Raw genomic sequence first — 13,438 nt, 5'->3', positions numbered from 1 at the left:
TGGCAGAGATATTGGAATGATTTCCCATTTTCTTCTATAGTTCATTTTACAGGTGAGGAAATTGAAGCAAATAGGGTTAAATGACTTGCTTAGGATCACACAGTTATTAAGTATCTGAGACCAGATTTGAACTCAAGAAAATGAGTCTTCCTAAGCATAGCACTCTATCTACCATACCATCTAGTTGTATGTATGTGCATGTATAACATTCTAAATATTATATATACATACGTGCACACAAGTGTCTGTGTGTGTTTGTGAAATTACTGGGAAGTTTTTGCTGATAGCAAGCCCAAATTTACCTTTTTGAAACTTCCATCTACTGATCCTGTTTCTACCCTTTGGAGTCAAAGAGAATAAGTTTAATTCCCTTTCCCATGACACCCCTTCAAATGCTTGAAAATTACTATCATTTCCTCCCTAAATCTTCTCTTCTCTAGGCTAAACATCCCCAGGTCCCTTAACTGTCAAGGCCCTTCACCATACTGGTCACTCTCCTGTGGATACTTTCTAGTTTATCAATGTTATATATTCTCCAGGAAGAATGTTAAGTTCCTTGAGACTGAAACTTTTTTGTTTTGTCATTATATCTTCAACATTTACCCTCACTCAGTGGAAACCTAATAAACATGAATTGAGTTAAAACTATGAGATAATGAACTTGGGTATGTTAGGAAGAGAGGTGGGTCTGGGGTAGAAGAATTATGATCATTATGGATATGTGGAATCTGATATGCCTATAGGACATCAGTTGGAAATGAAATTCAGAAGAGAGACTGGAAGTAGAAATGTGAATTTCAGTCATTTACTTAAAGATGCTGAGGGCCAGCTAGGTGGCACAGTGGAGAGAATGCTGGGTTTGGAGTCAAGAACATTCATCTTCCTGAGCTTAAATCTGGCCTCATACACTTACCAGCTGTGAGACAATGGGTAAGTCATTTAACCCTGTTTGACTCAGTTTCCTCATCTGTAAAATGGCAAACCACTTAAATATCTTTGCCACAAAAACCACAAATGGGGTCATGAAGAATGGGACATGAATGAAAAACAACTGAACAACAACTTAAAGATGATAGCTAAATCCAGAGGAGCTCAGAGAGAAAAACAGAGAGAGGAGATCCACAGAGATCCTTTGGATATACACTCATGTAAAATTGGGTTATGAATGATGATCCATCAAAGGAGAAAGAGAAGGAATACTCAAACTGCTCTGAGTAGTGTGATGAAAACCCAAGGAATAGAGAGTATCCAGAAAGCTATCACATATTCACTTGTGCCATTTTTAATAATTGGTCTGCTTGTGCCTTCAAATGAGGTCATTATAGTATTAGTTTTACTTCATTGTTTTACTTTGTTGTGAGAGCCCTCTCATGGAAAGGGGGTAAGCTGTAAGAGTTTATAATAGAATAAAAAGAACTCATGAATAAAACTTTTTTTAAAAAAACATTACTTTCCTACTAATTGATTTCTTCTACTACCACATCATTTGTTCTTAGATCTAAGCCATTCTCTTCTTCAAAGAATCAGTCATGTAAAAAATATTTTTTCCACCAGTTGTTCCAAGCTCTCAAGCCTTATGCTTGTCTTCTTCTTCTTTACTGATTTAATATCCAGTTTTATAGCTACCACACCTCCTTTCATCACTTTTACGCAGTTTGTTAACCACTTTGAAGATTCTTCAGGCAGATTCATTTTTGCTTCTGAGCATCTATTGTTCTTTCTATAAATTTCACCTTTTTTTAAACCCCCGAATATCCATTGTATTGGGACATTTCTATCTTTTTTTTACACTTTTGGGGTTATTTTTTAAAATTCATTTATTCATTTTTAGATTAAAACATTCAGCTCCACAAGCCCTTGAGTTTTAAATTTCTCCCCCTCTCCAAGACAACATGCAATCTCATATAGGCTCTACATACACATTCATATTAAACATATTTTCACATTAGTCATGTTGTAAAGAAGAATAGACAAAGGAAAGAATGGAACATTCAAAGGGACATTTTTTTCTTACTTCCTCTTTGGTTACTTTTCATTTTCTTGTAAGGTTAGCTTCCCAGTAATGATTTTCTTTTTCCTTTTCACTTGTTCTCTTTTACTAAATTTGGCACAATTACTGCTGTTTTGAGATGAAGTTAGGGAGATGAGCTCAGTTATAACCGCTCATTTATCCATTTTAGGATGCTCATCTCACCTCTTCCATAACAGCATATATTCACCCACAATGTTATCAGAATCGTCACATTTGACACAGAATTCATTAATCTATGAAGTGCCACATCGGGAAGTAGAAATAACACAAGAGAAAGTCTAAAAGAATGGCTAGCCCAGATGGCAACACAATCTTGAAGGCACTAGGTGATCATTTTTATAAGATCTCAAGAGGAAGAAATCCAAAGAACGGGGGAAGTAACCACCATTGGTGGTAATAATACCCCCCAAGGGGTAATTTAGAGGACATCATTAAGTATTTGATTTATATGCTTCTATTTGAAGTCTTTATCAGAATAATCTTCACCTATTTACTGGGTATGTAATGAAAATATGAGAATGACAGATAAACTTTTGTACATTATTTCTTAATAGAATACATTAGAGTTACAAAATTGATGGAAAAGTTCAGACTTTCTTTAAGATGCCATGACATTTGAATACAAAAAACCTTATAAGTCAGTAGAGCAATTCGTAGCTTTAAAGGCCCTCCCTTCCACAAGGAATCTCTTGTGTGTGTTGAGGTCAGACAGAATTCCTTGATAAATGCAACAAAGATAACTCTATTCAGTGACCCTCTGTTATTAAACATTCCTCATATTTATTCACAGAGGAATAAAACAGGAAGATATATGTGTTCACCCTTCGTTGCCAAAGAATACCATGCCATTAGAGAAATAATGACATGACTTGCACTTGGCTTTGTTTTTGAGTGAGGGAGGGCTATGCAGGTCATCAGCCTCACTTCTCCTCCAGAGCCATCTGAATTCAGTGACCAGATATTCATCAGGATGACTGGAGATGACCCAGGATGAGGCAATTGGGGTTAAGTGACTTGCCCAAGGTCACACAGCTAGTGAGTGTCAAGTGTCTGAGGTGAGATTTGAACTCAGGCCCTCCTGACTCCTGCACTGGTGCTCTATCAACTGCACCACCTAGCTGCCCCCACAGGAAGATATATGCACAAAGGGGAGTATCGCTATCATAGTGGATGTCCTACGCAGATAGCAAGCTGAAGAAGGTTTCCCTCCCAATGATGCCTTCCAGATGTTCCTGTTTGTAGGTAATCTTGTGCTTATTGCATCACTCTCCAGAATAATAGGGGCCTGCCTTCTAAGGAAGTCCATGGATATCAGAAGGAGTTAGCATAACTGTCCACAGAAGAAAAAACAAATAAATGAAAAAAACTCCTTACTATCCAGAAAATGACATGCAACTCAAAAGCCAGTCTACTGGATCTAGAACAGGTACAGCAGAAGGAAAATGAGTTGAGTCCAGAATTACCTTGCATTTCAGAAATTCAACAATGTTTTTAACTACCCAAAGATGAATCTGACATGAAAATCTGTCTTTGAATTAAGTTCTGATAATACTATATGGTCTGGAATTTGAAATTCCACAATCTTCAAAGAATCAAAGTTACTGGTTTATACCAGCAAAAATACTAGTACACTCGTAAGGTGAATGGTTGGAATAAATAAACGGGAGCATATTTCCAAAGAGAATTTATACAGAAGAAGCAAAATAAAATATATTGTTCAGTATATAAATAAACAAAAGGAAGTGGGTGACCATGTGGCAAAAGAGAGAACAGAAGGACATTCAGATTGCTACATTAGTACTCACAAAATATAAAAGGTCCTGGAGAAAGGCCCAAAGTACATTAGGTAGATTCTCTGTGGAGGTTCTACAGGAGAACATAAACATCAATTGTATAAAATCAAAAGGTATAGAGGGATTGCAATCTACAGTAAATGGGAAGAATACATTGATGAGATCATAGATCCACTGAAGTGTTAGAGGACCAGGGTTCAGGATATAGACTGAAAGTCTCCCTTCTGTTCCTCCTCCATGGGTCTAAAATACTGACACTTGGAATGTGGGGGCAGTATCATAAGAACATCACAGGAGCAAGAGAGAACCTTCCTCCTATGCTGCAGTCTCCAGAAAGGAGCTTCCATTGTTGGATATGACCACCCTTTATTTCTGTCGCAACTAGGTGGCACTGAAGGTAGAACACAAAACTTGGACTCAGGAAGACCTTGCTTTGAATTCTGGCTTAGATACCTACTGTAGTTGTACAACCCTAGGCAAGTCACTTGACTTAGTCTGTTTCCTCATCTGCAATATTGGGATAATAATAGCCCCTACTTCACAGGGTTGCTATGAGGATCAAGTGAGCTAACATAAAGTGCTTTACAAACGATGAAAAACTATATAAGTGCTACCTAGCTCCTATTAGCTATTACTCTATTAGCTATTTTGACCCTAACTTTAAGTCCCAAAATCACATAAGAGACTCAGGATGACTTCTAGAAGAATCCTCAGGGCTGGGTGGCAAACCCAACAAAAGCATATGTTGGGTGAATAGAGATGAGAGTGATGCTACATGGAACCCAGGAAGGCAACCAATCAACAAGCATTTAAGTACCTACTATATGCAAGGCACTGTGCTAGGCTGTGGGGACATGAAGTTCCCCATCAACGGATACCAAAGGAATCCTTATTCCATACCCAGGCAGGCCAGGGGAATACTGGGCAGAGTAAACCTTGAAGGGAGGACTGGGAGAAGAAGTCTAAAGAGAAGAGACAATAAGTACCAGAGGGTGAGCAGAGGTCTCAAGAGAAGAAGGGAAGAGTAAAGGGAAGGGCAGGTTTCAGGTGAGGGAGAAGAGGGAAACAGAGAAAAAAGATGGTCCTGGTAAAGAAAAGAAAAAGGAAGAAGGGCTAGGTCTTGGGATGGGAAAAAAAGAATTGGTAAGAACATGTTGAGGAGGTCAGGGAAAAAAGAATAGAGGTGTAGAAAGAGGGAGAGAGAATGAAAGAACAGGCATGGAGTCAGAGCAGCGTGGAGAAGGGGACAGAGGATGGCGAGGGAAGAGAAGTATAGAGAGGTCTGAAAAGGTAGGGGTAGCTATGTTGGAGCAGAAAGTAGAGCAGGGAAGGGATGGATTGGAAATGGAGGAACAGAGAGAGTAAAGGATGAAGAGGATGATGGATGGTCAGAGAACAGAAGAGAATGAATGAAGATGAGAGAGATCCAGAAGAGAGGGGGAAGGGAATGAAATGAATGGATAGAAGGTGTGGTGCATAAGGGGAAGGGACTGAGAAAGTAGGAGGGGAGAAGAAACAACACAGGAGAAAAAGAAGGGAGGGGCAGGGAACTGAGGAAGATGAAGGGGGAGGGAAAGTAAGAATGGAGAAGGGGGTGGGGTAATGGAGGAACACAAGGGAGTGGGGATAGGGAGGTAGAAGGGGCAGGGGTAGAGTAACAGAATGGGGAAAGCATAAAGGGTCAAAACTCTAAGGAGAAGGAAGGGGGAGAAATGGAAGGGACAGAAAAAGAGGTAGAGGGGATGAAGGGGAAGGGATTAATGGGGTAGAAGGAAAAGGGATGGAGGGATCCAGAGCTGGAGGATGAACGGGCAAGGGCCTGATAAGGCTGTGGAGAGGAGGTGAGGAAGGGAAGAGAGGATGGAGGGATTGTTGAGATGGATGAAGAGGGAGGGGGAGCAGGGGACTGAAGTGGAGGGGATAGAGGGACAAATCGAGGAAAGGAAGAAGGGGAGGACGGATGGGTAGGGGGCTGAGAAGGGGGAAGAAGAGAAGAATGGGAGAGGAAGAGGAGAGGGAGGGACTTAAGTAGGAGAGAGTGGAAAAGGAAGGGTCCCGCGCTTGGCGGATCTGGGCAGGCTTGGGGGCGGAGGCTCACCTGGCGTGGGCACCTCAGTGGGCTTCAACTCGAGGCTCGGGAGGCACCAAGCCGCTTCTACAGCAGGACTCAGACCAGAAGAGCGCCGCAGACCCTGTCCCGAAGTCTACTCAATCCGTTGGCACTCGGAGTCTGAGAAAGCCTCGTGGTCTCCGTGTTGCTCCGACTGTAGGCACTGCCTACTGCAGCACCTGCCTTGTCCAGGGGGATGCGCTGGGCAACCTCACCTCCAGAAGCTGGCCTGGAGGCTGAGCTGGATAACCAGTGCAGAGGACCCAGAGAGCTGGCGAGGGGGGCGCTAAGAGGACGAAGTAAAAGCAGAGTCCATGAGGGCGGGTCTACAAGGACGTAGCGAAGAAGAGCGTGGTTAATTGGAGGGGCGGGGTCAGGGACCTGTCCAAGGTCTAGGACAGTTCCTTATTTTCCTTTGCCCCCAGTCCCCACTGTCACTTCGATTTCTGAGTCCCTGAAGCTAGTTGCCTTTGAGTCCGCGCTGCCACCAGAGACCCTTCTTCCTACAGACCGATCCCCAAGCAGGAGTCATCACCTGGATACGACCGTCTTTCATGGGTAGCGAGGGTGCAGCTTCGACCCATCAGTCCATTTCGTAGACTCAACCCTTCGGGAGACTCAGACACCCAGGGCCTGCTGAAATCACCCCAGGGTAAATGTTAAATCCTATTTCCTGCTTTATCCCTCCAGCACACACCGCCTCCCACCTTAGAGTTCTTACTGGTTTGTACCCCCGCCCCCTCACCTCATACTGCCTCCCCAGAACTCAAATATTTCCCACCTCTCAGAGATCACTTGGGTATGTTTCTCCACAGAGGACATTTGGGTCAGTTTTCCCCTGCTTCACCCTTCCTTGTCTTTCTTGGGTACATGTAGCTGCCTGTCACTCTCCAGCTCAAATGAATGATTCTTCAGGGTCCCATGGATGAGTGCAACAGTTGGAATAGCTCCTGTAAGTATACTGTTGATAGGTAGGCAATCAGGCATGTAAAAAGTCTTCTCCCTTTGGAGGCTGTGCCAGAATCAAGACAAGAAGTACTTCTTGATCACCATGTACCGCCTGAATATTCCCTTCCTTCACTCGGTTGAGTTCCAGGGACTGCTGTGTTCTTGGTAGTCACCACCCATTCTCCCAACAGGGCTTAGTTCCTCCTAGGCCACCAGCTGAAGGCAAAGCAAGCTATTAGTCTCAATTCACCCCTGGGTCATTCTAGAGAACCTCAGTCTGTTGCCTCTACTCCCACTAGTCCCCCTCTCTTCTTAAATGCTCTGCAACCTGGTTTCCAATATCATTCAGCTGAAACTTCATGTAGAAGGCAGAATTTCTATATAATTCAAGAAGAACATATTTAGTGTTAACATTTTTGCGTCCCAGACACTTAGTTAACTAAGTTAGTTAGCTGGACACATCATCATTTGATCCTTGCAATCACTCTGGGAGGTAGTGACAAAGCAGGTACTTAATAAATCTTTATTGACTTATTAACTGAAGTCACACCTCTTTTTTTGTAAGATGGATTAGGGAGAAAAAATGAAAAATAGCCCAGTCTTTGCCTTTAAGAAGCCTTCAATCTATCAGAAGGATATATTGATCACATATTTAAGCTTAACTGTGCACTAAAACTTTTGGGACACATTGTACACAGGTATTCTCCAAGACTGATAATGACAGGGACAAGGGAGAGAGCTAGGCAAAGTGTTCTAGGAAAATTTGAAGAGGGACAGAATATTTTCAGCTGGAGACTCAAGGAGATGGCTCCTGAAATGGTACTTGGAAGAAGAGAAGGGTTACAATAGATGATGGAAGCATATTCAGGGTCTAGGGCACCTGATGCACAGAGATGAGAGATGGAATGAAGACTGGGGAATAAGAGCACAGTTAGGTTGCATGAGTGTGTATAGGAGTATCATGTGAAATAAGACAGGAATGAGAGAGTGGAGGACCTTGAGTGCCAGGCAAAGAAGTCTGTATTCTTGAGAGTAGCTAACTTGAAAAGTTTTTGAGCAGAAATGTGATCTGGTCACATCTGCATCATGAGTCAATCAGCATTAATTTAGTGTTTTTCAGGTGCCTGTGCTAAGCACCAAGGAGAAAGAGAAAGGCAAAAGCAATCCCTACCCCAAAGAGCTCACTTGTTAATGTGAGGGGGAGAAAGCAGGTGAATAACTAGAGACATACAAAATGTATAGAGAGAGTGGATAAAGGCCATTCTTAGAGAGGGGCGGTGCTCCAGCAGAACGTGGGGTTTGAGCTATTTCTGGAAGGAAGCTGAGGAAATTAAGAGGCAGAGATGAGGAGGAAGAGCATTCCAGGCAAAGGGGACAGCCATCACAAAGGCAGAGAGATGAGAGGGGGAGGGTCCTGGTCAAAGTGCAGCAAGTAGGCTGATGAGGCTGGATTGTAGAGTTTGTGGGGGTGGGAGTAGGGAGAAAAGGGTAAGAAGACTGGGAGGGTAGGAAAGGATTAATTTATGAAGAGCCTTAAATGCCAGGGGAATTTATGTCTTGGCAGCTGGGGGAGGGATGACATAATTGAGAGATTAGGCATAGGGATACAACTTCAGAAGTTGTTATAGTAGTAGTTCGTGTTAGAAGTGATGAATATGTGAAGGAAGGGTGGGTGCTGGGGGAAGAGAGAAAAGAAAATGGATTCTGACGATGATGTAGAAATAGAATCAACATAATTTTATATGTAATCGATAATTGTTTAGATTTAGAGATGATGGAAAGGACTCTAAGGTTTCAGACCTGCATGACTGAGAGGGGGGTGGGTGATGATGTCATCAAAAGAAACAGATTATTTAGTGAGAGCAGGAGAAATCTTCAGCTTGAGTCACATTGAATTTTAGTTTCTGACAGCACCTAAAAGTGGACTTGAAGGAAGAGAAAGATGTTATCTGTCAGAAATGATAAAGGGAATGTATCTGCCAGACGGGATACTTCCTGGACAAAGGTGCAGAGAAGTTCAGTAGGTAACTGGAGAGTGTGTTAGGGAGAAACTTGGGTAGAGATGTGGTTTGGGAATTATCCAAATAGGTGATAAGCCCTGGGAGTGGCAGAGATCACCAAGGGAGAAAATGTGGAGAAGTAAGAAGCTGAGAAGAGAACCTTGTTGCACATCAACACTTCAGGTGCTAGGAGGAGATCATGGCAAGAGTATCTCACTGGCAGAGAGCTCAGAGAGAACAATACCATGGGAGGCAAAAACGGGTAGAATATCAAGGAGGAGGTTGTCAATGGTGTTGAATGTTTTAGAGAGATAAAGGAAGACAATGGCAGGGGAAGTAAAGGTCACTGGATTTGACAGCAAGGATATTATTAGTGACAAAGGAAACAGATGTTCCAGCAGGAGTAGTGGGGATAGACTCTAGATTCTCAAGAGGCATTTAGAGTTAGGGTTAGGGTGAAGAGGTAGATACGGCAAAGTATGGGTTGCTCTTTCCAGCAGTGTAGAAGTGTAGAACAGAATATTACTTTGGGTAATGAATGGTCAAGGGAAGGTTTTATTATTTTTCAATTAATTGTTTTTCAGTTATGGAGCATTTATTTTCTATTTCTGCCATCCACTTTCATTCAGCACTGGGGGATGTGAGAGTGAGGAATAAGAAAAGCCCTTTGAACAAAGAGAATGAAGCAAAACAAATTCCAAATTGGCAGTCTACAAATGTGTGTCTTAGACTGCCTATTAGTCCCTCACCTCTCTGTCCGGAAGTGGGTAACATTTTTTATCATCAGTTCTCTGCAATCACGATTAATCAGAGTTCTTAAGTCTTTCAAGATTGTTCATCTCTACAATATTGGTGTTAGAGTACAAATTTTTTCTTTGTTCTCATCAATTCATACAAACCTTCCAGGTTTCTCTGGAAAAAATCACTTTATGTTTTACTGTACAAAAGATTCCATTACATTCATATTCCGTAATTGTTCAGCAATGTTTCTAATTAATGGGTATCCCTTTAGTTTCCAGTTTGGGGCTGCAATGAAAACAACTGTTTTAAAAATTCTTGTATGTATAGGACATTTTTCTCTTTGATTTCTTTGTAATATAGGCCCAATACTCTTTCAAAGGACATGCACAGTCTAGTAACTTTTTGGACAAATTTCCAGATTGTTCGCTGGAATGGTTTGACCAATTCAAGGTTCCGCCAAAAGTGCATTAAAGTGTTTCTTTTTCTGTAACCTTTCCAGTATGTGAATTACCCTTGTTGTCAACTTTGCAATCTGATACGTATGAAGTGGGATGTAAGAACTGCTTTAATTTGTATTTCTCTATTATTAATGATTTAGAGAAGTTTTTTCCTATGGCTTCAGAGAGCTTGAATATCTTCCCCTGACAGCTGCCTGTTCATAGCCTTTATCCACTTATTGATTGATAAATGGCCATAAAAATTCAACAGAACTAATAATGAAACATGCTACCTACAAGATAGGGAGGTGAGGAATTTAGAGTGCAAACACACACACACACACACACACACACACACACACACACACACACACACCTTTTAGACATGACCAATGGGGAAATTTGTTTTCCTTGATATACATGTTTTGAAGGGTTTTATTCTTTCATTCCCAATTTGGGGAGGGAACAGGAGCACTCAGGAACTTTGGTGATTGAAAATACATGTTTTTAAAGAGAGGAAAAGTTTTGAATAACCACTATGGGAAATGCAATAAGCAATCATATTTTTTGAAGGATCTAGCTGAGGTTAAGTGGGGCAAATTTGTACTGAAGCCACTTACATTATCACATGACTTTCTGAAGCAATGTTTATTGTTCTTATTCAGTCATGTCGAACTCTCTGTGATCTTGTGGACATTGTCCATGGCAAAGATATTAGAGTAGTTTGCCATTTCCATCTCTAGTGGATCCTATTGTTAGGCAAACAGAGAGTAAAAGGCAAGTGGTAGTTGTGAAGATTAGAAGCTGATGTTTAGAAGGATGAATGTTAAAAGGACAAGGATGTGTATGTTTGGGGAAAGTTCAGGGATGGTTCCAAATGGTTTTGAGCTGATTGACGTTAGAGTTAAGAGTGTGAATAAAGGGAAGTAAGACCAAAACAAAGGTCATAGACTAGAAGAATATGGAAGGGTTGATGCATCATAAGTTATGCTGAGGATGCAGAGTAGGCAGCAAGGAAAGTAGGACAAGGTATTATCATCAGATGGGAATATTTCAGAGTTTGTGAAGTTGAGGGTGAGCAATTTCAGGTAATGTTGGAGCTATCACCACCCCTGTGGATAAATGGTGTAGAAAGGAGACAAATTCTGAGGATGTTGAGCTTGATGAACTGAGAACCAAGGGAGATAGCAGTGTTAACTTAAACATCAAAATCACCAAGGAGGGGTGTGATGGAGGAGAAGATGGCAATCAGGTGGTATACTAATTATGACAAAGACCTCTAAGAAATTTCTATATGTTGCTCATCAGCATTGTATGTTCAGGGAGGAGGAGAAAGTGAGGTTGGTGACCTTGCACAGCCCTCACTCAAAACAAAGTCAAGTGCAAGTCTGTCTCCCTCTCCCCTTCCTTTGAGGCTTTGGGGTTTGCTAGCTTGATGTCCTTCCTTCCTTCATCCTTTGCTCCATTCCTTCTTTCCTTACTTCCTTATTTCCTTCCTTCTTGTTCCAAAAACCTTAAACCCAGTGCACTCTGAAGCCCAGGAGCTGGACAACAATAAGTCCCTGCCCATGCTCTACTTAACTGCTGATTTAGAGTCATTATCACTACTAACAGTTTCTGTTGATTTAGTTGTTTGTTCTTTTTTTCATTAAAAGGTCCATTCCCTGACTACTTCTTAAAGAGGCCTACTCACTCAATGTTCATTACCTCCATCTAAGTGAGTACCTGAAAAGACCAGCCTAAGAAGGCCAAGGCCTCCATTGCATCCTGGGTCATCCATCTCCAGTCATCCTGATGAATATCTGGTCACTGGACCCAGATGGCTCAGGAGGAGAAAGTGGGGTTGGTGACCTTGCACAGCCCTCCTCACTCAAAACAAAGTCAACTGCAAGTCATGTCATCATTTCTCTGGTGTCATGGTCTTCTTCCAAAACGAAGGAAACACATATGCTCAGGGAAATGGGTAAAAATACCCCTATGTCAAAGGTAAACTTTTATTTATAAGACATCTCAAGAAGTCGTTCTGTTAAAGTTTCCTTGTGCTCAGAGAACTGTGAAGGAAGTCCCAATTAATCTCCCAGGGAGTCTTGGAACTCTCCCTGACTCATTGCTTTCTTCTTATCTTCGAACCACTCCTTACCAAACCCTTTTTTCCCCATAATCATTCGCCTCCTGATCACACCCATCCCTTAGCATAGCACCTTAGTAAATGATTGATAAATCAGTATTAAAAAGTGCTTTTCTTCCTTCTTTCCATTCTTTCCTTTTTCCTTTCTTCCTTCTTTCCTTCATTTCCTTTTCCTTTTTCCTTCCTTCTTTTTCTCCTACTTTCCTTCCTTTCATTCTGCTCTAACTTTTCCTTTACCTTTTTTTCTTCTACCTAGCCATTCAGCACATTCAAATAACTATTATGAGATCAGAGAACATTAGAAATTTTCCCACATGTTCTACCATAGTTGTGGAGCAGTGGAACATTTTGAGTTGTATAACAAATTAAATAACTGTAGGGGACAAAAGTAGATTAAATTTGATTATATAAAAGCAAAGGATGATTCTCAGGCAATAGGTAAGCTTTGGATGCTCCAGTCATAATATACCTCTAGTATCATGAAAACTCGTAGCTAAAGAGATAGTCCCCTACTCTGTCCCCACTCAGCCACCCAAGTGGGCAAGGGACAAGGAAAAGCTTCCAAATATAAACGTTTTTTCCCCCAGCACCACCACAGTATGATGCTTGTGCTCATACAGTCCTGGCACTACCTTGTAAACATTCCAAATTAGTACTTGAGTTACCTTCCTTAAACTTCCATAAATGCCAGGTAACATGGTCTTACACAGTGAGGGAATGTCCTATCTAAATTGTCTGCCAGGTGGAACTCTACTCAAACCAAGGAGTCTATTGAGAGCTTCAGACATATGTAGGAGACATCTTTCCAAAACACCACAATATCCCCCCTGTCAGTCAACAAATATTTATTAAGTAGCTACTTTGTTTTAGATATTGTGGGAATATCCCTGGGGATACAAAGGAAGGTAAAGAAAAAAACAATTCTTGCACTCAAGGATTTCACAGCCTAATAAGGGAGACAAGTTATAAATAACTGCATGCATTCAGACTATATCTATAATAACTGGTAAATAATCAACAGAGGGATGGCATTAGGATTCAGGGGGATGGAAAAAGTCTTCCTATAGAAGGCAGGATTTTGAAGGAAACCAGGAAAGCCAGGAGGAGAGTGAGCATCCCACACATGCAGTCAGCCAGAGAAAATGTCTGGAGTCAGGAGATGGAATGTCTTCTTTGAGGAACATCAAGGAGGCCAGTGTTACTGAATTGTAGGATATATGTGTGTGAGACTTCCCAAAAGAAGAAATCT

At 41.5% G+C, this 13,438-nt stretch overlaps 1 long non-coding RNA gene across 1 annotated transcript in view; it reads left to right on the top strand.

Moving 5' to 3' along the window:
* The first annotated feature begins 5,924 nt into the window (after positions 1-5,924).
* The window catches only part of LOC140500190 (uncharacterized), a 40,250-nt gene continuing 32,736 nt past the window's right edge, over positions 5,925-13,438 (top strand). The window contains exon 1 of the long non-coding RNA XR_011965632.1: positions 5,925-6,587. This is a non-coding gene — a long non-coding RNA (uncharacterized lncRNA). The remainder of the gene's footprint in view (positions 6,588-13,438) is intronic.

The sequence above is a fragment of the Notamacropus eugenii genome, chromosome 4, assembly GCF_028372415.1.
Source record: "Notamacropus eugenii isolate mMacEug1 chromosome 4, mMacEug1.pri_v2, whole genome shotgun sequence".
Taxonomy (NCBI): Eukaryota; Metazoa; Chordata; class Mammalia; order Diprotodontia; family Macropodidae; genus Notamacropus; species Notamacropus eugenii.
Note: the sequence above shows the minus strand (reverse complement) of the source record. Positions and strands in the feature narration are given on the sequence as shown.